At 39.6% G+C, this 25,277-nt stretch overlaps 1 long non-coding RNA gene across 2 annotated transcripts in view; it reads right to left on the bottom strand.

Moving 5' to 3' along the window:
* LOC102447401 (uncharacterized) overlaps positions 1-25,277 on the bottom strand; it is an 81,258-nt gene that overhangs the window by 4,546 nt on the left and 51,435 nt on the right. Inside the window, exon 1 of one of the 2 annotated variants that reach the window (XR_012901652.1) lies at positions 3,356-3,515. The exons of the other annotated variant lie outside the window; for it this stretch is intronic. This is a non-coding gene — a long non-coding RNA (uncharacterized LOC102447401). Of the gene's footprint in view, positions 1-3,355; positions 3,516-25,277 lie in introns of those variants that run through there. 2 annotated transcript variants of the gene reach the window in all.

Here is a 25,277-nt window from a genome sequence, read left to right as displayed (position 1 = left end):
TGAATGAAGATTGCTATCTTCATCTTTACAGGTATATTTTACAATAACATTCTTGCCTTTCTTAGCAGGAGATTACCAAGTGGGATTTTCTTCTTTAAGTGATTCCCACGATCTATGGGGACTAAACCTGTTATATTCTAATGAAAGATTCACACCCACATAACTTGTCAAAGCGATAAATCTTGCTCATTTGTTTTCATCATTAACAGGAGAAATGGGTAAAAATATACCACTCCTTACACTTGCAGGTTTACGTTCAAGTGGTTGTTTTGAATGGAAGTGTTGATGAAGTCAGTTGTTATTCTTACTACTGCTAATGCATCCCCAGAGGTGTATTTAGTTGTGGTAGAACCTCTAGATGAGCTTCCCCTGCTGGGGGAGTGTGTAAGGACATGCCTACTCAATAAGCAATTATTTAGTGTATTGCATGTTTAGAGATGCTTAAGTCACCTGACTCTAGGATGCAAATTTCCATTCATAGATTGCAAGCAGAGATGTGTGCCTCTTTGCAAGTAGGGACTTAGAGTATGTGTACACTGCATACTCCCTTAAGGCAGCGTGTAGAGTACATGCACTACAGGCACCCTTAGCATAGGCATAAATAGCAGTGTAGATGGTGAGGCACTGCTTAGGTGAGCAAAGACAAACCAGAACCTTTGGGTTTGTTTTCTCCCTGATTCTTTATAGACACAAGCAGTGCCTTCCCTGTCTACTCTGCTATTTTTAACAGAAGTGTCCTGCTGACTTGCCACTGCCAAAGTCTTTCACCTCCCTGTGTAGCTGCACACTATAGTGAGTGTAGATGCAACCTGCTTCTCATGGTGGTGTATAGGGTAACTACATACACCCTTCACACACATTCCCACTGCAAGACTCAGTACATGAGGGATGATTAGTACAATTTGCATACACTTTTTGTTCACAGCATCATCTGCATCTAATATAGACAACGCCCTTAATAATTTCACTTAATAATTGACAATGTGCTTTTTAAAACAATGGCCAGTGAGTGTAGACATACCCTTTGGTTCCTACCTCTATGAGAGGCATGGGCCTTAGCACACACCTCTCTGGTCCACATCTCCCATTGGCTGACTTACGCAGTTCTCCCACTGGCTGGCTTTTGTGGATCTTATTCTAAAGCATCTATTTTTCTACATTCATTGTACAGGAATCCAAAGCCAGTATTTCAATTTTCTGGAACAGTATTGTTCCTGAAAGTTAAATATCATGATGCTCATCACTGGAACAGCTAAGATCCCACCCAAAAGACCATTTAGATAACACCAATGGCTGGCACACTGGGAAGGAGTTGTGCATCTTGGTCTTGCCCCAAAAGAGTTTATAATCTAAAGCTTCCTCAAGCTCTTCTGAAGAAGTGGTGTTTGCACATGAAAGCTCATGATTCTATATATTTGATTAGTCTCTAAGGTGCCACAGGACTACTTGTTGTTTTTAAAGATTCAGACTAACACAGCTCCCCCTTTGAACCTTGATCCTGCAAAGTGTTATACATAAGCAATCCCTATTCACACAAACGAGTTGAATCTCAGAATTCACATTTTGTGCAAAATTCCAACATCTCCTTTTTTGCTGAATCCCAACAAAATTTCTGAAAAAATGGGTATTGGAAACAGCAAAATGACATTATGTCATTATGCTTTGCATTGGGGAGTTCAGTGTGTATCATTTTGACTTTATTGTTGGCATTTTATTTTGTTATACTATATTCTGTTATAATTAATTGTCACTCAATTTTATTGAATCCATGTTTCAGATAGAAAACTCTTTTGCTGGAAAATGTTTGACCCGCACTACTATTTACATATCCTTTTGCAGGATTACTTATTTAGGTTAGGAACTCTTTAGAGAAGGAAGGCTTTAGTGCTCTGGGCCTCTGACTAAAGCCTTTTGGATGTGGATATTCATCAGAATCAGTCCTTATGATTGCAGCTCACTCTGCCCATACAAAATGTTAGAAACTTGGAGTGTAAGGAATCAAGTGAAGGGGGCAGGCAAAAGGAAATCCTCCAAACCTTTCCATCAGTCTATAAGCAGGTGGTGGGATGCAGATTATTACTTTGGAGGCCACTATTTCTGTTTAGGAGCTCAAATAATAGATACTGACCCCGTTTAACCTCTATGGATGGGTTTGGGGACCATTGGCTTCACATATGGCTGTATCCTACCCCTCCTTTAACCCTGCTTTCCACAGAATGTCTTTCTAGCTGGCCTGTTTGAAGTTAGCATGGCAACACCCTTTATGGTGTGAAAAGAGGTCAAAGAGGCCCCTAAGATCTCCACACACATTCCCACTGCAAGACTCAGTGCATGAGGGATGATTAGTACAATTTGCATGCCTTTTTTATTCAGAGCATCATCTGCATCTAATATAGACAACACCCTTAATAATTTCACTTAATAATTGGCAATGTACTTTGAAATACAATGGTGTCTGAATTTGTACAGCATCTGAAATCACAATGACTAACAGCACTATATAAATGACTACATAAATAAATAAGTAAATGTTCTGGGAAGAGCCTACAGTGATGTTAAGTGTAGAGATCTTCAGCTAAACTGAACAGCCGTTCTGCTGAAACACTTCTTGGTGGAACTCCAAGAAATGCTTTTGTGATAGCTGTGTGTGATCTGGCAGCCTGGTTGTATTAGCCTCCCACCATTTCATTGGGCAACATGGGGTTCAAGCTACACAGAAGAGCTAAACTTCGTGCTGAAAAAAAACTTTGTTTCAGATGCAGGTGATGCACAGAAGCAATGTTTTGCAGAGAAATGGAAGCACATTAAGCAGTTTGAAAAATCCACACGTTGAATTGCTCATAAAACACTGGCATTCCAGCATGGTAACTGTCCACAGACATGGGTCCTTAGTAATACTCCGGGAATCTAGTTCTTTGGTGAACAAAAAACCACAGCAACTCTCTGGAAATCTTAAGGGTGTCACCGTTAAGGCCTATGCAACATCAAATTAAGGGAATTCAGGGTTCTAGGTGCAACCCACATGGGACTCCTCTGGTCTCACCCTCATTCATGTGCTGTGAGTCTGACATTCCTTGGTTTGTCAGACGGTGTAAGAATTAATACAAATGGGACATTTCAGACATGGGGCTATTGTTTTGGGCTCTCTCCAGATAGGGGTCAGCTGCACTCAATTCACGTGTCCAGCTTTACATTTTAGAAATATAATTTTTTAAGAATGAAACTGCAGATTGTGAATGCCTTATGTTATACCAGGAGCAGAGGCCCTCGGCCTGGGCCTGTGGGTGCAGGCACTTAATACAAACACAAACAACGAGGTTGCCTAAAAATGGGTGGAAAGGGGAACATCACACACCTTACACTATGGACTCAATTCAGCAAGTTGCTGAGCATCTCTTGGGAGATACTTAGCTCATTCAGTACCACTCCAATTAGCAGAGAACACTTCAGGATGGTTCTCCAAAGGTGGCGGGGTGCACCGATTGGGAATTCTGCACATAGAGAACAGGATATTGAGCTCAAGATGCACCATGAAATTCTACAGTATAACAGCAGGCAGTTGAACATCATTTGCCCCCCCCCCCCTTTTTTTTTGTAAGCTTAGTGTCAGCATCGAAAATTCTCCTGGAGAAGGGTTAACATTCTCTAACACCAGCAAATCAGTTCTAGTTTTCCATAACTCAGTGATGTGCTGTCAAATCTGATGACTTTTTTTTGTTGGAATGCCATTTACAAGTATGATTAAATTATTCTCCGGTGCTGACTTGGTAGCTAAAGTAGATATATTTTCCTCTAAAAGAAGTGTAAGATATACTACTTTACCCTTCAGTTGTCTGCCCCACACTTGTGAGGGAAGGAAGACGGCCTGTTTTAGCGCAGATTTGAACAACTGTCTGAAAAGGCTTCATAGCCTGGATAATAATTTTCTAAAATATGGGTAACCCACTTCTTTTAGTATGGAACCACTTTTTGTGTATGCATGGGGTACTGTGGTGGGGGAAGACAGTGGGATACACTTGCAAGATATTCTGAATTCAGTTTTTGTACATCAGCAATGATACCGAAACTGTACATTCCACTGGCTTTAATGGCTCTTGTAAAGTGAAAGCCTTATTTGCAAAGTTTGAATCTAGAATCAGATCCAAATCTGCCCTTTCCCACACTCCTAGGGATATTTGAAATAATTATTCCAAGGCTTCTTATTACAGAGAGAGGCCACAGAGAGTACTGGCTCCATATCTGGGATCAAATCTAAACTTTCACAAAGTTTGGAGAGTTCCCACCGAGAGTTCCAGTTTGAATCATCATGACTATAAGTCAGTTTTCACAGTTTGAACAGAAATAGAAGCTGTTATTTAGCACAGTATATTAAGTTCCAACTGTATCCAGATATTTTCAAATTATTCCATAGGAGTGTCCTATAAAAGGACCATACTGAAATCTGTAATAGTGCAGTGATAGAGGATTGTATATGTGCAATGAGGGTGAAATTCTCAAATACTTGAGGAAAACCAAATAATCTAGCTTTGTGTGCCTGTTCTGCCTGGTCATTGGCTTGAATTAAATCCACCACAACTACTCAGTAGTCCTGTCCTTCTAGTGTCTTTATTATTGGATTCCTGCTTATAGCATTCTCCTCAACCCATTTAGGCTTCAGCTGGTAAACTGTTACTCAAGCTGATAGGAAGCCTGCTTTGCTCACACCGGTCAAGTGTTTCCCACTGAAGAACACAGAGTTGTTCAAAAACCAGAGAGCTAATATGAGCTTTCACCTCAAAGTTAAAGCAATTATTTTTAGGGTATGAAAAAAATTGGTTAAATTTAGTATTCATTTCTGAACCGCTCTGCAATTGCTATTTCCTGATAAAAGAGAAAATACCAAAAAGGCATTTTTGACATGACTGGAAGCACCAGAAATTGTTAAAGAAATTTCACTCCAACGATCTTCCCCAGACTTATGTTACAGACCCTAGAGAGGTACAGATACAATTGTTCAGGTAAGGTTTGGCACTAAACAAAATCTTTAATATTTGCTCATCATCCAAGAATTTGATCTTGAAGATTTATTTCTGTTTCTTTTTTGTTGCTAAATATATTGTGTATTCTGACTCAATTGGAAGGGATTAAAAACTGTGTCTTGAACTCCAAGCCAGCAAAGCACTTAAACACATGCTTGAGTAGTGCTTAAACTCATTGAGACTATTCACATACCAAAAGTTAAGAATCTGTTTAGCATTAAAAAGCTCAGTGAATCTAATTCAGAATTCCTTGATACATGGGGCTAGATTTTTTTAAAATTGCTGAGGAATGTAGCTATTTTATTAATAATGCCCATAATTCAGATGCAATTTTCTACACTTTTGTTATGGTTGTTAAATCACATAAATGTAATAAAGAATAACTCTCCCTCCTTGTCCCAAAGTACTTTGAGTTCCATACTCACACTCAGGGGATGTCTACACTACAGTGTTATTTCAAAATATCTTATTTCAAAATAGTTAATTCGAAATAAGTTATTTTAAAATAATGCATCTACACACAAAATGCATTTTGAAATAGCATTTTGCTATTTTGAAATAGCGCGTCCACACTGAGTGGAGGCTGAATCACATTTAAGGCTGGCCGGAACCAGGTCCGGCAGGGCATCAGGTCAGGAGTTATTTTGTGTGGCTGCTGCCTGAGGCTATCTGAGGCCTGTGCTTAAAGGGACCTCCTCCCTCCCCCGAAAAGCCGGTTTTCAGCTTTCCCCACTTGCTTGCCTACTTCGATGAGGGACAACAAATCATTTTGTCTCTGCGTGATCTGGTTGCCCTCACTCGGGACACCACAGCACTCTGCAACATGGAGCCAGAGCTGCCCCTGGGCACTCTGATGCTTCTTGAGGACATATTGCTGTGAGTCTGGCTGCACTTTCTGCAGGCTGCCATCCAGGAGGTCCATCGGGGGGCTGTCAGTATCCAGGAGGCCTTGCGGGAGAGCTTTCACCCTGAGGAAAACTAAGAGCCTCCCTGGTCTGCCCCACTGGGGGCTTGTACCTCATTCCTCCCTCACGTCCTTCCACTTACCCCTCCCTAACTTCCCTCCTGATGTCAAGTAAAATACACATATTTTCATGAACACAAACTCTCTTTATTTAACAAAACTGAGGGGGGGAATGAAACTCTGGTGAGGCTGGGGAAAGGAGGCATGGGAGGAGAGAAGGGAGGGTGGGAGAGGGGAGGGAGAAACCTGGCAGGAGGGAGCTGGAAGGGGGAAGCAAGGGGAAGAAGGGGGAGGGGGAAGCTCAGGGTTCAGGGTTGGGGGTCTTGCTGGACCAACTTGATTTTCATGCGAACCTGCTCCTGGGTTCACATGTGGCCTTTGGTGGCCAGGATGGCAGCTATCCTGCCATAGATGGCCGCGTTTCTCCATTTAGTGTGGAGATCATGGATGTTGGGGGCATCCCCTCCAAACCTGAATAAGGTCCATGAACTCTACCCCGGACCAGGAAGGCACCTTCCAGTGGCTTGCTGGCTCATGTTTTGGGGCCACGGGGTCAGGGCAGAGACTGCTGACTCTGGGCTGGCAGGCTTGGAGCTGGCATAGGCACTGTGGCCAGAGTCAACCCCTTTAAGGGCTCTGGGGAAGGAGGAGGGAGAGGTGTGTTCTTGGTTGAGGCTGGAGTGGCCACCAGGGCACCCTGGGAAGGCTGGAGGCCCCCCTATTTTGAAATAAGTGTCTACACAGCACTTATTTTGAAATAGCTATTTCAAATTTGGCGTTATTACTCTTGGAATGAGGTTTACCAAATTCGAAATAAACATTCCACTATTTTGTATTAATTTCAAAATAGCAGTGTCAAAATAACTATTCTGTGTAGGCATACCCTCACAGATTAAAAATGAAACACTGTTGTATTATAATAATAATGTTCTCTTTAAAATTCAAATTAAGTAAGTAGGCTCATACATGGAGTAAAAGGGGAAAATTACACTTAAAATGTGTGTACAGCATAGCAAGACACTAAGTCATTCAATACATTGGAACAGAAAGCTGTGTGTCACAGAAATAATAGTAAAAAAGAAAAAAAAACATTGTATTCAGACAGGGCACTGAAACTAATCAAACTATGGAATTTTTTTGTCACCAAAATTGAAGTGACCTATTACTTTTTTATATTTCTTCTCAAATGTTATGGTTATAATTGCTATCCTGCTGTGAACAAAGACCAGTCAAGCAACAGAGAAACATTTTTACTGTTCCCTGCAGTACAGCCTATCACATTGCAGCTACTGATCACTAGACATAAACAGAATGCAATCGCCTAACTGCCAGATGTAAACATAATAGCACTGTTTAACTGTCACTTTCACAAAATGCAAAGACGGCTGGTGTGTGTCTAAGCAAAATCATTTTTTATTGAATTCACAATGGAGGCTCAAAGGGGGAAATTGTATGTGGATGGTTAGCAACTCCTCTATTTTCTAGCTAGCTGAAGAAACATGCAATGAAAACTAACCAGCATCCTTTTTAATTAACTGCTATCTCTTCCCCCATTTCACTTCTTATCAATAATCACAGTGTCATAAAAACTGGAGGTGGAAAAGACCTATTCGATTATGCTGGTCATCTCTCTACTGATGCAAGTGCCTTGTCTACTAATGCTTTCTCCAAAACAGTTTTTTCCTTGGAAACTGGGTTTGTCTACACTGTAATATAAGCTGTGGTTAGTGAGACATATGTCAGCTGAACTATGGTAGAGAACCCCAGGCTAGAGTGTCTACATTGTTTTTAACCCCAAATTAACTTTTCTAACCCATGCTCAAATGGAAGGATGTGTATGTGGAGGCATTCTGGTGATACAGTCACATCCTGACAGACTTCATTGTTCTCGAATGTCTGTCTAAATAGTCCCTTTTCCAATGTCATCACATTACCCCTAGTTATCACCCATTGCCTCACCTACAAAATTAATCTCTCCTCTTAGAACTAGAGACCAGGATGAGACAAATAGCTGGGCCTTTGGGAGCTATCACTTAATACAAACTCAGGGCACCTACCTCCATAGGAAAATCATGTTGATAGTTCCATGCATTCCTTTACTGTGTTTTGATTATTCCCCACACTGTGCTGGTCTGTCTCCATGGACTAATGCAGAAAAAACTCTGAGCCATGGCACAACTTCCTACTTCATTTAAGCCACCATATTTTCCATAGGAGCAGAGGTGAAGCCTCCTACAATTCCTCAGAAGTCAAGGACTGAAATTCTGCCTGACTCCTGTATGGACTTTTCAGTGTTTCCCAAATGGTGTTCTGTGGAACCCTGGGATTCCGCAAAGTGAAAATCAGGGTTCCACAAGAAAATTCCATTACAATAACATTTTATTATTTTTTAAAAAATTAATATTTAAGCATTTATGAATTTTATTGAAAACAGTTTTCATTTGTGTTTGCCATAAGTGTCCCTGTGTAATGCCAGCTTAGCCAGAGAGTGGGGACAATGATGTCACTACTCAGCGCTGCATGCTCAGTCAGTCGGTGGTGTGATTGCCTGTTATATACCACTGTGAATCCCCGTACTCCCCGTCACGGAGCGTGGATCACATGGGTGACTGAATACGAATATACTAGTGCCGCATCGGACAAAGTCGAACCTTCAGCTGTCAAACAAGTTGCTTGTGTGGGAGTGCGCAGGCAGTGCTCTTGTGAATATTTTACTTCAGTATAGTCATGTGATTTCTTATATTTAAAAAGTTAACCATGACAGATATAAATTGACTGTGATAGATTAATCTATGTGCAATTAAACTAAATGTTGATCTCATGACATTGTTTAGCATTTGTTTATTATTATTCTTACTTATTTTTGGTCTACTTTTTCGCTCCATATATAAGACTGTTATTACGGGTTCGGCAAAATTCTTTCGAGTTAAAAAGGGTTCCATGGCCAAATAAAATTGGGAAATACCGGACTATGCAAATTGAGGAATTAAAAGTTCCTTACACTGTGTGACATTAAGAACGGCCTAAACGTCAGGGGTACCTAGACATTAGGTAATCAATTGCAGCTGAATTAACAAGTTCAAGTGTACCCCAATTCCTTAATATCATGACGTGTGTCTGATTAGTGCCATGCAAGGTGTCAATTTTAAAAAGCTCATGAAACACAGGTTATTAACATCATTGTATAATGTGGGTGCAACCAACTGATGTAAAGTTACGGTCATAATCATATGTGTTGCCAACTAAGCAGGCATTACCACACCCTAGACAAAAGGATAAAATTTCCCCACCTGGTAGTTACTTCCAATGTGCTTTGAAAAACAAGTATTTACATATTGTGTAAAGAGACCCATCAAGTTAACAAAGTATGGAGTCAAATCTCATGCTATAATGGCAGGGAAGGAGACTGACAATCACGAGGCTAATGTTCATTCAGTTGCATTGGAGTGGGCAAGAACTAAATATTTTGCATTTTTGCAGAGAAGTCCAGCAAGGGAAGAAGTAGCAGGATACTTGCTTCATGCAGATCCCATGTTGCCTACCTCACAGCTGGAAATATAATTTTCTCTTGGAGAATCCTTCAGTAGAATCCATTTCAAAGATTCAACGGACTATAAAAGTGAATGGTATAGAATCCAAAATTATCTTTCACCTAAGAAGACAAAGATACCCGCCCTTTGATTTTGGTAGACCCTAAACCTGGAGTTCCATTAGCCATCTTGATGGAAAGGTAATGAGGATTTTAACTTGAACCAAATCTGGCAGGTTAATTGTTAGTTGCTAGAGAGTATTTTATTTTTATATCTCTTTTGGCCATTTCTAACTTTAATCCTTATACTTAATTAAGATTAAAATAAAACAAATGTACTTGAATTTCAGAGAGATTTTAAGTGAATACACTTAAAATCTCTCTGAAATTCAAGTACATTTGTTTTATTTTAATATTAACCAAATCAAACCACATTGTGTTTGAACTGAACTGTTTGGTAATTCCAGTTAAACTAATAAACTGTTGGATACTGAGTCTTTAAAGGTGCAACAAACTTTGACATTCTTCTCCTCTAATTGTTTCAGGGCAATTTAGGGCTGAGGAGAGTGTGGAGTCATCTTGCCACTTGTTAATAAAAACTGACCAAGACCAGGGGAAGTCTGGTATTAATGATAGGCTTCTGGGCCAAAAGTCTTCGACCAGGGCTGCTCATTAGGTAAGCATTAAGTGCATTCTTGTTACCGACTGTGGGTATCCCAGGAAAAGAGCTACAGTAACAAAGCTATAAGGAGCTTAAGGGTTTAAGGTAAGAGGAGACAAAACTCTTCACTGGTCTGAATTGCAGCCCATGATATAACACAGGGGCCTTAAAACATTTGTACTAATATGTTTTGGAAGATGACAGATATGAACGTGAGCAAAGATGGGTCCATCTACAGAGTTCTGTTTAGGATCTGATGTTTTCCAAAGTTTGAGAGTATTCAGAGCCTGGGTTTTGATGTTGGCCTATTTAATTGGCAATTTTCCTTCCTAAGCCTTTCAGGCCATCTTCTATCCACATACATCTCTCTACGCATATATCTGAGGGCAGAAATTGGCCCTCACCTTTTAAATCCTGAATGGCAGCTTAAGGCTGACCATAAAAGGCTGTCCTTTGCTCTCAAATTGAAGAGACAGCATTCACCTGAACTTCTAAAAGATCAAGTTTTATGCCTGGGTACTTAGCTCTCTCTCTCTCTCTCTCTCTCTCTGTCTCTCTCTCTCACACACACACACACACAAAAGATTTACTCCACCAAGACAACAGAGTAGCTGGCCCAACATCTGTCTCCCTTAAAAGCAAGGTGACTGCAATTATTTCTCCCTTCCTCCATCTCTGGTATTCCTGCTCCTAGTTTGTATTAAGATGGTAGTGACCAAACAAAATAAGACTGAATTTTTAGTCAAAGACATACTGATGGAACAGATCGCACAGGGGCAGCTTTGAATCATAAGCAGGCACATAAATTATTTTGATTGTTTAGCTACATAAAAATGATAATTTTTTGTAAAAGCCTTTTTATAATAGTAATAAACCTGCCATGGCAAAGAGTAATTATAGCAGGAGACATTTACCAGCCTGCTTACACATTTATATGGGATTATGATATTAGTCTTTGAAGTTGTTGATATACTCTAGAGAGACGAATTTTGAGAGTTAAGCCTATCTGAATATAGAATTCAAACGCCTCCAAAAATTCTGGAGTATTTTAGTTTGATCCAGGCACAACTAATTGCAACTTTCCATTTTCTCATCCCCACTAATGCAAGTACAATGCAAGCACAACTGGGATAGACCATACCTATAGAGCTCATGGAAAGGAACTCAATGTTTCATTTCCTATAGTCTTAGAAACAATACCTTTTGCCTCCTCACAGCTCACCAAACCTCTGCCATGTGAAATGATAGAAACTCACCTGAGATAACATCAGAGAGTTTCTGGGCCCCATGTCCCATTTTGCTCCCTTTGGTAGAGAAATACATGATTTGGGCCTTGTCTACATTACAGAGTTTTGTTGACAATAGGCATGTCGACACTTAAAAAGTGCTATAATAAAAATCAGTACCACAGGTTCACACTCACTCCATCAGCAAACTGCTGAAGAAACTCAGAGAAACTGCTGAGCTACAATTCATCTTCAAGTTTGACACAATAAACTCAGGATTAAACAAAGACTGTGAATCTACAAAAGCTACAAAAGCAGCTTCTCCTCTCTTGGTATTCACACCTGCAGATCAGCTACTAGAAGTGAGCCTCATCCTCCCTGATTGGATCCACCTTGTCATCTCTAGCCTGATTCTGGCCTGCATATTTATACCTGCCTCTGGAATTTTCCACTACATGCATCTGATGAAGTGGGTCTTCATGAAAGCTTATGCTCCAATACTTTGGTTAGTCTATAAGGTGCCAGAGGACTCCTCGCCACTTTTCCATCAGCAAAGTGCATCCACAATTGGGGCACAACCATCAGCAGTGTGAGCAATGCACTGTGGGTACCTATAATAGAATCATAGAATATTAGAACTGGAAGAGACCTCCACAGGTCATCAAGTCCAGCTGTCTGCACTCAAGACAGGACCAGGCACAATCTAGATCATCTGTGATGGATGTTTGTGTGCTCTTAAAAATCTCCAGTGATGGAGTTTCTACAACCTCCCTAGGCAATTTATTTCAGTGCTTAACCACCTTACCACCTTCAGTGGCTAGATTTTGTGGGAACATGAAGTTGATCATGTTATATCTTGGGATGAGGGTCAATGTCCCAGGATACATTATTGTCTGTCCCAGTATTCCATTGGCTTCCAGCTTTCTTTCATGGCATTTTTCAATGGGCCTTTGCACCCCAGAATCTTTGTAAGAAGAGACAGATCCTGCACTGCTTTCCTATGCTCTAACTGTCAGTAGGACACTGTGGATGACAGTGTAGTTAACTATAAAGTTTCTAGTTGAAGAATACTTCCAGTTGCTTGTCATGCTGTATGATATGCACAGGAGCAATTTTAGATTGCTTTTGGCATTCACAGAACAGCTGCAGACAGTAAGCCATTGCTTTTGGCTTGGGAACCAAGTACTGAATGGTGGGATTGCATCATCACACAGGTGTGGGATGAAGAGCAGTGAACTTTTGGATGCGGATAGTCATCTTCCTGGAATTATGTGCAGAGCTTTCCCCATCTCTATGGCACAAAAACACCAGAATGAGAGCTTCTTTGCTGGTATAGAAGTGCACGACAATCGCTGAATAGAAGCTGGCAACTCCAGACTGCTACCAGTTGTCTCAAATCAATTTGGAGTTGGGAGGTCAACCATTGATGCTTCATTATTGCAAGTTTGCAGAGCAATTAATCACATTGTGCTACGAAGGCATTAGCAAGAGAAAGGATTGAGATATTCCTTCAGAAACCAACAGTTCTACTTAGTTGAAAGGATCTCTACTGGGAGGTCCTCTGATGAAATTTGGACCAGTTCTTAACATCAATGAAAGCTTTACCATTCTCTTGTGTGTATTTTGGGTATGAATTACAATGTATTTGCTGAATTCTTTTCATTTATAGGAGCACAGTGATGAACCACGTATAGAGCATAAGATGGAAATCAACTTTAGCTTCAAAAGCACTTCTTGGTAAACTAAAAGACCAGGTGAAGGTCAAAAATCAAGCAATATAAAGGAACAATGATAACTAACAAGTGATCTGAGTAATAAGTGTACAAGACCAACAATAAATGTTATTGTGTATTACCTCTTGTAATAATTGGTTAGCGCTCTGAGGCTGTGTCTAGACTACATCCCCTTTTTGGTAAAGGGATGTAAATTAGGCACATTGATATTGAAAATGAAGCCGGGATTTAAATATGATGGGTTTTTTTCGGTTCCAGTCCACTGCAATATCAATTCAGTTTCAATATTTCTCTTCTTGGTGCTCTGTGGTCTGGGCCTAGGATGCTCCTCAGACACAGTGGAGCTGTCCACCACCAAGTGAAATCTTTCTGGAGACAAAGCTTACTCAGGGGCAAGTACAAAGCTGAGGAATGAACTCCCACAGGCGCTAAGAGCTGTCTCAAACATTACTATCTTCTGTTCCAAGTGTAAGATGCACTTCTTTGACCTTGAATTCAATAACAAGCTCACCAAACATAACAGACATTAAAAAAGTAAATGAAAATAAAATTCTCTTTTCCTTGGAGAGAAAAAGGGATAACAAAAAGAGACTCACATGCCACATATGCAATTCATGGTCTTAAAAGCACTGTGATAAGATGCTCAGAGGCTTTGGTGGTGCAGGTCATGTGAGAACCAAAAACAGAATAAAATAGTGTCGTACCCACATGGCTATCCTTTCTGTTTAAAGAATATAGCATTTTCTGAACTAAGTGGACCTGTCAATACCCTTGACATTAATGGGTATGTTATGCCTGGAACTAACATGAATTTTGTAATGGAGATCCACCGGGCAGATCTGTCTTCTGGTTTACCCTCCAAAAGGAACTACTTTAGGAATGACACACTTCAGGACATTTTATTTCTGTACCAGTGAATGTACTTAGGGACTGACTCTAGAAGCCCTTCTTCCATGAACGGCTATTGACTTCACTGGGAACTCCATGTAGTAGCAAATCTTTTACTTGCCCTGCAATACAATTTTCTACAGGGCATATTACATTACTCACGCAGAAATGAACTTCCTCCCAAGCAGAGGACCACCAAAAGACTTGTGAACCATTTAAAATAGATCTAAATTGGGATTTAAAGCAGTGCACAGACTTTGTGTGGACCATCTGTCCTTGGGTGAATTTCATCTCTGAATGAAAGGCACCATTGAAAAAAACAAGCCAATTCCCACCTCCCCCACAAAAATCCCTACCTTACCTGCAGACTATACTGGCCATGCTTCTGTTGGGGAAACATGAATTTTGCCTGGCAAGTACATTTTCATTTACAGAATTACAGAGATTTCTTATCCTGAGAAGCCTGGTTTCTTTGACTACATTTCTTCCCCAAGAACCCAGCACATAAATATTGTTCCACAGTGACACAATACATGTTCAACTGAGCATTGATCATGTCACATTAGGCTCCTTCACATCACATCGGTTGACATGACTGACAGAACCCGACGTCTCATGTCACAACAGGACACATTGCCCAGCACAGCGAGTTACAAAGACATACATTCCCGCAAAGTAAAATAAAATTAAGTGAAATGAAATGTAATGGGAAAAGACCCTTCATTAAGGTTCTACCCCAGAACAGCTCAATACCTTACATGCCTCATATTCACCAAGTAGTTATGAACAAGATGGGCCAAATTTATTAACCATGTATTTGACATTTCTGACACTTTAAATAACAAAAATCATTTTTACATGTTACAAAGCAAAAGTAGATAAATAACCAATACTTCCGCTGATAGTAACTAATTAGTGTGTGTGCATGTGAAGGTGGGTAAAGTAATATCTTATATTGGACCAACTTCTGTTGGTGAGAGAGACATGGTTTTAAGTCACACCAAGCTCTTTTTCAGATCCAGAAAGGATACTCTGAGCATCTCAAATAAATGCATGACTGTTTCCCATAAATAATTAGCATATAAGTGGCCAATTAACATCTCTGCAGTCATATGACAAAAAGCAGGGCTGAGTGGGCTACAGATTGTTGTAATAAACCATACATTGTGTCTCTGTTCTGTCCATGACTTTTCGTGTGTAGAAAAGTTATGAATTTAAGCTCTGAGGCTCATCTCTGAAAGTGTTGTTCAGGTTTCCTTTGAGGATGAGGACTGATAGATCAGACACAGTGTGATCACTTTGTGAAAAGTTTTCACCCCAAATGAAAGGATACTTTTATCATTTATCATTTTGTTGTGTGATTTCATGGGAGAGCACAGTGAATGCCTGGTTTCACACACACAGTTGTTAATGGGCCTCTGTACATTGAACGGTCCCTTAAAATATGTGCTATCTCTTTTTACTTAATAATCTGTTCCATCTTACACTTAGCTGAGAAACCCCAAGGACTGGATTCTTTAAATTTCTGCCAGAATGCATCTCCATGTGGTTCAGAAGGCTGGAGAGGGGGCCAGCACCGTGGTATCAGTCATGCTGAGGGTTGGCTGCCCCTTCCACTCAAGGCCCCACTCCTGCTGGGGGGCATGGAGCCGGGTCCCTCCCACACCTTGCTCAGGGGTCTGTGGAAGGTCTATGCCCCCCGATGGTACTGTCTCAGAGGATTAGCCTTTTCATAGGATCAAAGTACCTTGTATAATTTATTGTGGATGCCTCAGTGGAGAGTGCTCTTCTATGAGCTAAGAGCCCATCTCTTCTGATTTCAAGGCAGGGGTCTAACCCCTTCACCTATCACTGTGTTGCTTTGGCAGGTCAAAAGGTGTTACACTGGCTTAGCCAATCTCCTGAGGTGATGAGGTGGTCAAGCAGCTCTTCTGCTTCTACTTTATTACCAAGTCTACAAAAAACATGTGTCAACCCACCCAGAATCATGAGATTTTACTAATAATATATTTGGGGAATGTTTTACTTACCTTCTGAATTTTGAGTCTTTAGAGAAAGGTGTCTGGTGGCCTCTGGCCCCAAGAGTGTGAGAGCATTTCAAGATCAAAATTAAACCTTAAATTCACATGCAAAATGTAGACCTCCCCCTAGACTGGTTGGAAGGGACTCTCTTTACCCTTATTTTAGTTCCTAAAGAGGGGGGGACTGCCATTCTATCCCTTTCTATTGTCCTCGGTTATCACTGTCAAGCTCATTCACTTCCTCATCTCCCTCTCACAGTCTTCTCCCCGTATCACATTCTCTTTCACCATGGTTTTCTATAGTCACCTATCCCCAGACCCACCTATGTGTTGCCTCTAGAGTCTAGCATCTGCTTATTCTACTTCATCCCCCCAATCTTAAACTGCACCTCTTCACTCTACTTCCTGCATCCCACATCCTCATGCCCAATGTCTTCCTCTTGCATCTCCAGATTCTTCCAATTCCCCTGAACTTTTTCAATATCTCTTTGTCCTCTCAGACTTAATCTTAATCCCAGATTGCCTAGCACCCTCTCACTGCCTCCTGCACCTCTGCAGGTTGTGTCGTGTTTCCCACCTTATAGTTTCCTGACAACATCACCTGGAGAGGGCCATCTTCCCTACGTGCCGGCTGGCTTCAGCTTCATTGAAAACAATAGGATATGGCAGCCATTTTTTGTTAGCAGAATTCTAACTTCCCTTTGCAAAGTCTTTTAGAAATAGCAGCCATCTTGGCTGAGAGTAATTTGGCTTTCACAGAGTAATGGATAATAGCGAGGATTAATGGATAATAGCTGTCATTTTGAATAAGAAAAATTTCATAAATGTTTGCAAGCAGGGGCTGAACTACTGCTTGCAATACAGCCAGATGAAAGGAGAGAATAGTCCTGGGGGTGGGTATGCTCATTCAAATTGTTTAGACCTTCAAGATAATTAATTGTTAACTGTTGATATGTAAATACAGCTCATGCCAGGATGGGAAAAGAAACAGGGGTGTGGTTATGTAAATCCAATTCAGCCAGGGCTGATGGAGGGTGAATTGTTGGAATGGAATGTAGTGTATTGTAACTAATTTGGCTGTTGTGGGGTCACAAACCATGCTACCCCTAAATGTAGGTACTGTAAAATATGACACCAGTGCTTGCAGGAGAGACACCATCATTGTACAGGGTCTTAGATGAATAAGACTTCCCCTTCCAGCTTTAAGTGGATGAGTTGGGGGGAATGGGGCTTGAGTCAGCCTGCTTCATGCCTGCCAGGTGTAAGACTGGTTCAACCTGTCTCCTCCTCCTCCTCCTCTCTCTCGCTCTCGCTCTCTCTCTCTCTCTCTCTCTCTCTCTCGCTCTCTCCCCTGCTCCCACCCCCTGTTCTAAGGATAGATCTAAAGCAGACTCCATAAGGAGTCTCTCTGTTATTTCAGTGGAAGCTGGAATCTTTTGGCCAGCCGCAGTGGTGACTAAGGGTTGAAATCATTACAAGCTGAAGTCACTGGTTTGGCCTGGAGCCAGATCTATTGCGACCAGTGGGCGGCCGGTAGGGCGGCTGGCGGGAATGACCGGCAGGTGGGTGGCCAGCAGGGCAGCTGGCAGAGCAGCGGACAACAGGAGCTACACAAAAATGGCATGACCTCAGGCTCAATGAGTGGAGTCATCAGGGTGATGTCGGGGTCTGCACTGACTGGACAGAGCTGTAAGTGGGGCATTTGAAGTGGGGTACAGAGAAAGTTTGGATAAATGAATGATACTCTTACATTGTTGGACTGGTGAGCCTGAGAGGCAAAGGACATTGCTCAATCCATTTGAGCTGGAACGGTTACTCATCGGTTGGCTATGAACTCTGGTTTTGGTATTTTCCCAAGTTAATGCCATGTGACCTCTCTTTAATGAAAAGTTAATTTTCTACGTTCAGACTCTGTGTTTGCGAGTGGGGAAGGATTGATTCTCAGAGGTGCCCAGGGGTATGTGAATTTCCCAGGCTACTGTGTAGGGGCTCGAGCCAGTTCTGTGTGAGATGGATGAAAAGGGAACCCGGCCCTGACTGCTGCTGGCACTTCCTGGCAGAAGGGTTACATGTTGAAACCAGTAATCTGAGATCATGTGTGACTTAAACCAACAGACATTCATATTTTAGGAGATTCGTGAGTTTCATGAGGACAGCCCAAAATCCAGTTAAAGCGGCATTCCTAGTTGGGCACAATTTAGAACAGCAGTGAGGAATTCCAAGTTGTCAGCTCTTGGTCCAGTTTATTGCTGAGATAGCAAGAGCCGTTCTGCCTGAAAATAAGACTGTTCCTTCTTGCGCAAAAGCCCCTTGCACAAAAATGGTGCCTCATTAAGTATGCAAATGAGGTGCAGAGATATTCATCGTGACACCTCATTTGCATATGTTCTTTCACAAGAGAGCACAATGTAGATGTAGCCCTAATGTTTGGGTTGATCTTCACTATGGAATACAGGAATGTCGGAATTTTGACTAAGAACCACATTCATAACACCTGAAATGCTATATACTCCCATAATCTCCTCATAATGAAATAAACTCCCTCCCTCCTTTTTAACCTGATAAGTAAAAATCTCTAAAGGCCTTAATGTAAGGAATGACAAACATTTAGTAGAGGTAGTACTAAAGGGATATTGATGATGCAACATTTATCTAAAGACGAGACAAAGAGATCATATTTGGATCAAGATTAGTTTTAGGTTGAGACGTAGGAGGTTTAGGTTCAAGAGTCAATCATTCCAAGAATTTAGTATTAGAACTGCAGGAAGCAAAATGTGGCAAGATGAAGTCAGGGAATTACCTCAAGGCATGTGACTACAAACATAGAGACTGAGGTTCTAAAAGTGTACAGCTACTACAGAATCAAAACTATGGCAACTAAATCAGACATGTGGATGAATATCTTAGCCTAGTGGTTGAAAACCTATACCCCAAACACCACATGCCACCCATCAGAGTTCTATGTGTGGCCTGTGAGACATTTTGTTTACAGTTGCTCACGTATAGTGTTGCGAGATTCCTCAGGTTTCTGTCTGTGTTGCTTTTTTTCCTACTGGTATTACTAAAGAGAAGCACACATAAAGCAAGGTCACATGAAGTAAGATGTGAGAATCATGTGCACCCTCTGCATACAATCAATGCAATTCTAGAAGTATTAGTATATTAGTTAATTTAGTATATTAGTATACAGGTTGAACCTCTGTAGTCCTGCGCCCTCTGGACCTGACCAGTGCCAACCAGAGAATTTGCTGTACCATGGGAGGTCAATATTGTCTAGCAACATTATCAACACTTCCATTGTTTACAGGGTTCTTAGAAGACATTTAGGAGTAAATTAGAGCTAAATAAGAGCCCAGAACACCTGGAGCCAGGACTGGTGATTGTAATCAAATTTTATGGGAGCGCGGGAATCTTGGCCACACTCACAATAAGTGGATCTGGCTAACTAAAATCATGCTGGACCGTAAATGTTGTCGGGCCAGAGAGTGTCAGATTAGAGAGGTTCAACCTATATAAGTATTCCATAAAAAAAATTACATTAAGAGATTTTCAACTGTAATAGTTAAGAACTAGTCAAAAAAATGATCATTTTAAGTTGCAGGTTCAACCGTGACCTTTGTGAATGTACACAAGAACATTCTATTTTGCAAATAACATAAGACTTATGTGGAATCTTGGAATATTTTTTATACTTTCACCCCTGTTGTAAGCCCTTCTGTGTCACAGTGAAACAAAGAAATATTATACAAAAGCTAAACATTTAGCATTATTTAATACTTTGTAACTCAAAACAGTGGAATGAACTTTCTTCAGTGTTTTCAGTGTTTGCAGAAACAACCTCCTTTGCCATCTGATGAAATCTGACTAATATTTTTCAATAATACATTATAAATATACATCACACAAAAACTGGCATGGTATAAAGACTCTATCAATATGAGTTTAGGTACATACATTATACACAAGTGATGATACCATGATACTGGGTATGACAGGTCATTTAAAATAAGTATTGAAAAAAAAATCTTTGCACCATTTGATAATCAGTGTTGCACACTGCATTCAAAGCTTACAAGTTAGGCTTCAAAATCATGAAACTGGCTTAAAATTTATGAAAATTTAAAAAGTGATAAATATTTGGTTATTTTCACTTGTTTTTCAGTTTGTGGGCCTTTAGAGTTTACATTTTTAAAAAAATGTTCTGTAGCCATAAGGATTGAAAACATATCTAATTTGTTTAAATAAAAGCTGAGGGTCTCCCTTAATCACATGACTCCAGGAACAGTGGATTGAATAAAGCACCAAATATCATAAGTTTTGTGTTAAAATTACAAAGAGTTTGAAACACTGTGACATGTATGTCATAGATATCACATATGTTCTAGAGAAAAACATTCTACATGGTCCAGAGATTTTTAAAAATATTTTATTGGAACTATTTATTTTATCTTTTCAACTGCGAAGCCCTCATTGCAATGAATTTACTATGCACCACTCCAATGGTGCATAAATAATTCTACAAATGATTTTAAAACCTAAAAATGTCAGAACTTTATAACCCTTTATCTCTTTTCCTTTCAGTGTTAGAAGGGAATGCTGTGTATCCATTTGGGAATCTAGAAATATTTCCTATCCAATGAGGCAAAGCTCCTATTTCTAACCCTGGAAGGGGATAACTTAGCAGACTTAAATTTGTGACCTTTGTACATACAAGCGATGCAGGACTGAATACTGCCAATTCTGGAAGTCAGATAGGTGTAATTTGGAGTAGAAGGGGCTATCAATATTTATGGGGAAAAGAACAATATTACTCTTATATGCTAGTTACTTTTGCACACCTTTCTGCTGCTCCTGTCTGCATATTGGGGAATAACTTATTGTTTACTATTTGAAAGAGAATATCCAGATGAAGAAAAGGTGTATATTTTACAACCTATTGGAGTGACTTTTTTAAATAAATACCAAACTCTTTTAGTCTGGAACTTGTGACCCAAGATGTGTAACTGATGTCTGTAGAGGTGACATGGCTGGGTATGACACTCATGAATTATGAGGGCAGATGTCACTTTCAAGTGACATGTTTTCCATAACCCACTGCCTCTCTTTGTGTATCTTTCAAATACAATCTATAAAGCAGCTGCTCATCTATTTAGTCTTGGGCAGGGCATAGAAATGCAAGTCAGACCTCAGATTTGGTTTGTCATTTGCCTTCACAGAAGGAGATGTGATTTATGTTTATAATAAAGTATTTGAAATGTCATTTAATAGAAAAACAAATGGCAGTTAGATCCCCATGAGCGAGGAAAGAGGTTGCGGAACTTTGAATTAGACATTTTTATCTGATCACTCTTTAGGTTACATATTTTTATTCTAATTGTAAAAATTATCTGCCTTGACATATCTTTTCCATTATTTTTGTTAAAATGTATTCATCAGCTATGTTAATGATGACACAAAATTGTAATATATGCATTAAACATTTAAGTTTTAATATGTTAACATGACATAAGATGTGAATAATAACAATGTTTTATATATGAAGTGAAAACATATTTTATGTTGGAAATAGTTAGAATGCCTGGCAAGTGACTTATATCCATAACAATTTCATTTAAATATTGCTTTTGCACTCATCTATCTTAGATGCAATTTTATATCCTTTTTAAAAATTCATTTCTGCATGACCTCTTTGAGGCTGCAAACTAGTGCCTCTAGCCTACATATTCAATTGCACTTGTACTGTTCCCATTCAATTACTTTTCAAAGTGCAGAAACGAGCAAGTGTCCAGACCTGAACTGCATTTACCATTCTGGGACTCTTCAAGAATTACAACTTCTCTTCAGTTACACAGTAATAAGGGTAAAAGCAAGATGGAAACCCATCAAATTGCTACCAAAAAAATGATGGTGTCCATGATTTAATTAAACTCTTGCTTGATTTGGGTGCCAGACCTCTTAGAACAGCTGGTTGTTCCTAATCTCAGATGGCATTCTCCTGAATCTTGGGCACTGGTAGAATATGATTATAGTAATATGTCTTAGTATACGTATGTGTCCTTTTTCAAAATTTCATTGGTGACTTATGGCTCTGCATTTGCAGATCTCAGAAGTACTAAGGTAAAGGCACATTTATTAATCTATAAGCCTCACTTGGACTTATTTATGTATTTATTTATGTGGTATCGTCTACAAGTCTGGTCATGTCATTCTTCAGCAGAGCTCTTCAGAGGAATAACTAGCAAAATCTTTGTAAAATTCCATTTTCATTCTGCACTGAAATGTCATCGTCATAAAAACTTCCTAGCTCTCTCTCTGGTGCAGGGACCATTGAGATGCTGCTCTTTGTTCCCCTTTGCACAGACATTAATTAATTCATATTTTTCTTGTATGGCAATTCATATGATTCTTAAAGAAAACTTATTGTACCACTGAGATGCCTACTGATAGTTGTATGGCCGAGATTCAGACTTTTGTATAAACCATTGACATCTAAATTAAGATTAAAAATCAAAGTTTGGACAGAAGAAACAGGAATGTCTGTATGCTGCATATTAATTTTGTTGCGAATTTATGGCTCAGAGTTTAGTATTCAGAGAAAATTCCTCACAGTTCAAGTAAAATGACACTAAGAGAGACAATGCATTTCAGCAAAAATTTGGTTTCATTCCAACACCTCAGGCAGATTTGCAAAGTAAAGGAAGTGGTCAGGAAAGAGCAGCCAAGGAAGAACAGCTGACACCCATATGCCATGGAGGGAAAAATATTCCATGGACAGGCTATGGGATCATTTCTCTACAAAGAATTCCAGTAGAATTTAACACTGTATTTGAGCATAGTAGGAAACAGACCAAAAGGAAAATGTTCTTAAATATACAGCTGAGGCAGTAATAGTGAATATGCTCATATCAAATTGCACAAGGGCTGCATTTTTACTTCTCCAAATCTAAGATCTAATTTGCCTATGTGTTTAATTGTCTGTGCTATGTAATGTCAAGCCCTTAAAATATGTACAGTCATGTTAATTCTAGTCAAGCCCTTTGATCTTCCCCTTTGATCTTTCCTATTTGTAGCTTTTAAATAAAATCCCTTCTGAATGTGACATGGTATAACATCTATAAAAGTAGATTTTTTCATGTTTTCTGTTTCATTCACAATTCAACACATCTTTTTATTGCAAAAGCAGATGGAACAGAATTTATTTTGGAGGAAAAAGTTTGTTCCACAGAGTGAATTTCTTGTTCTTTTCATCTGTTTTTATCAACATCTGAGCAAGTTTACAAGAGTCAGAACAATTGTTCTATCTACAGAGACACTTCAGTGACTGTGTCATTTAAGGAAAATTATGAAATGGAACGCTTTTTCTCCCCTTGGTGCTGAATAATTTATGCTTTGGAATGGTGTCATCACTGAATACTCTTCAAATCATTAAACTGAAATGCAGAAAATGGGGCAAATCCATCAGAAGAGAAGGTCAGTTTATGGAAATAGTGTTATCACTTTTATGGTATTATTAATACCTACTGCCATGACTGTTCAGACAGGCAAAACCAATCATTAGGCCATATAGATGTAAGGTCTCAAACATGGACACACAAGGAGAATACTGTTGCTGTAAAAGTGATCTGAATGCAGTAACTGAACAGGAAGAAACAGAAAGAGGGACAGACAAGGCTCCTGAAAAAGCCATAGACCCTGAAAACTAATTCTTAGCAGGCTACTATATCGGTTGCCAGAAATCTACATGGTGGCATTGTTATCTACTTCTAGGCTGCATATTGGTACCTATCCTGCAGATCATTTTGATGTCCGAAGAACAGGCAGCAAGCTTTGTCTTTAATTTTAGAAGAAGTAACTTGGCTAAATGCTAAAACAAAAAGGTATTCGTCTCCCTTTGAAACCTGTATTATTATAACATTTACAGAATGTTAGTTTTAATGTCTATTTAAAGCACACTGCCACTCTGGAAAAGTTGTCATGTAATTCCTATTGTTTTCAAGTTGAGTTGCTTGCATACCAATTGTAAAAAAAGCTTTATAGAGTTTCTGTTGTGGCAGAAAGCGCAGAAGGGGACCTTTCTCTGAATGGAATTTTTGTCACTCACCCCGAAGAGAAGGGCCTGGTGTTTCAGAAAATAGAGAGAAAAATCTCCTCACATCAAAACATTAATTCAATGCATCAGTTTAAGAAGAGCTTTGATAAATGATGTGATAGGTGACTTGAAACTATCCCTAAGATATATAATCAAATTGATTACATTCATAAACTGATTATTTCCATACTAGAGAGATAAGGTGGGTGAGGTAATATCTTTTATTGGCCCAACTTGTGTGGGTGAGAGAGACAAGCTTTTGAGATACCTGAAGACGTCTGTGTAAGCTTGAAAGGTTGTCTCTTTCACCAGCAGAAGTTGGCCCAATGAAAAATATTACCTCCCCCATTCTTGTCTCTAATTCCATAATATCCAGTTACATTCTGTATGAGTTGCATAAGATCAGAAATGTTCAGGATATCTTATAACAGTGAATGGCCATTGACACATCTGCCTTGAATTTTTTAAAACTCTGCTGAAAAAGGAGACCTGTGTATTTCTTCCCTTAGTTAAATGGAAGCAATCTTAAGTTGCATCTACACTGCAGGGCTTAACTCGACAGAAGCTATGCAAATTGAGCTACGTCAATTGTGTGTCTTATTTTGAAATAGCTTATTTCAAAATAGGCAGCATATACACAGCACTTATTTTGAAACAAAGCACTCTTCCTCTGACTTCCCTTATTCCTTGTACAATGAGGGTTATGGGAGTCGGAGTAAGAAGTCCTCCAGCTTGACAGTATTTTGACACTATTTTGAAATAACTGCCTGCTGTGTAGATGCAGACTAAGTTATTTCAGGATAACACTAGTTATTGCTAGTGTTGCAGTGTAGATGTACCCTTAATGTTGAATATCTTGCTCCTGCTCCCATTGCTGTCAATTTAAAATGTGCCTTTAACTTCAACAGGAGTAGGACTAAAACTCTCCTCTTTAATACACACCAATTATGAGACCTCCTGACACTTTTATAACTGCCAGAAATAGTTTGACCAAACTTTTGAAAAACAGGAGCCTAAATAAGGGATCTGATTTTAAAAGCAATCAGTTGTTGCTTCTGAATGCTCAGAAAATCAGACTAAATTTTAGGTGCCAAAATATGGATATAGGAGCGTAATATATATATATATATGTACAGAAGTGCTGTACA

Source organism: Pelodiscus sinensis, chromosome 2 (assembly GCF_049634645.1).
Source record: "Pelodiscus sinensis isolate JC-2024 chromosome 2, ASM4963464v1, whole genome shotgun sequence".
In the NCBI taxonomy this organism is placed as follows: Eukaryota; Metazoa; Chordata; order Testudines; family Trionychidae; genus Pelodiscus; species Pelodiscus sinensis.
The sequence above is the reverse complement of the archived record's forward strand: the minus strand, read 5'-3'. Positions and strand labels throughout refer to the sequence as shown.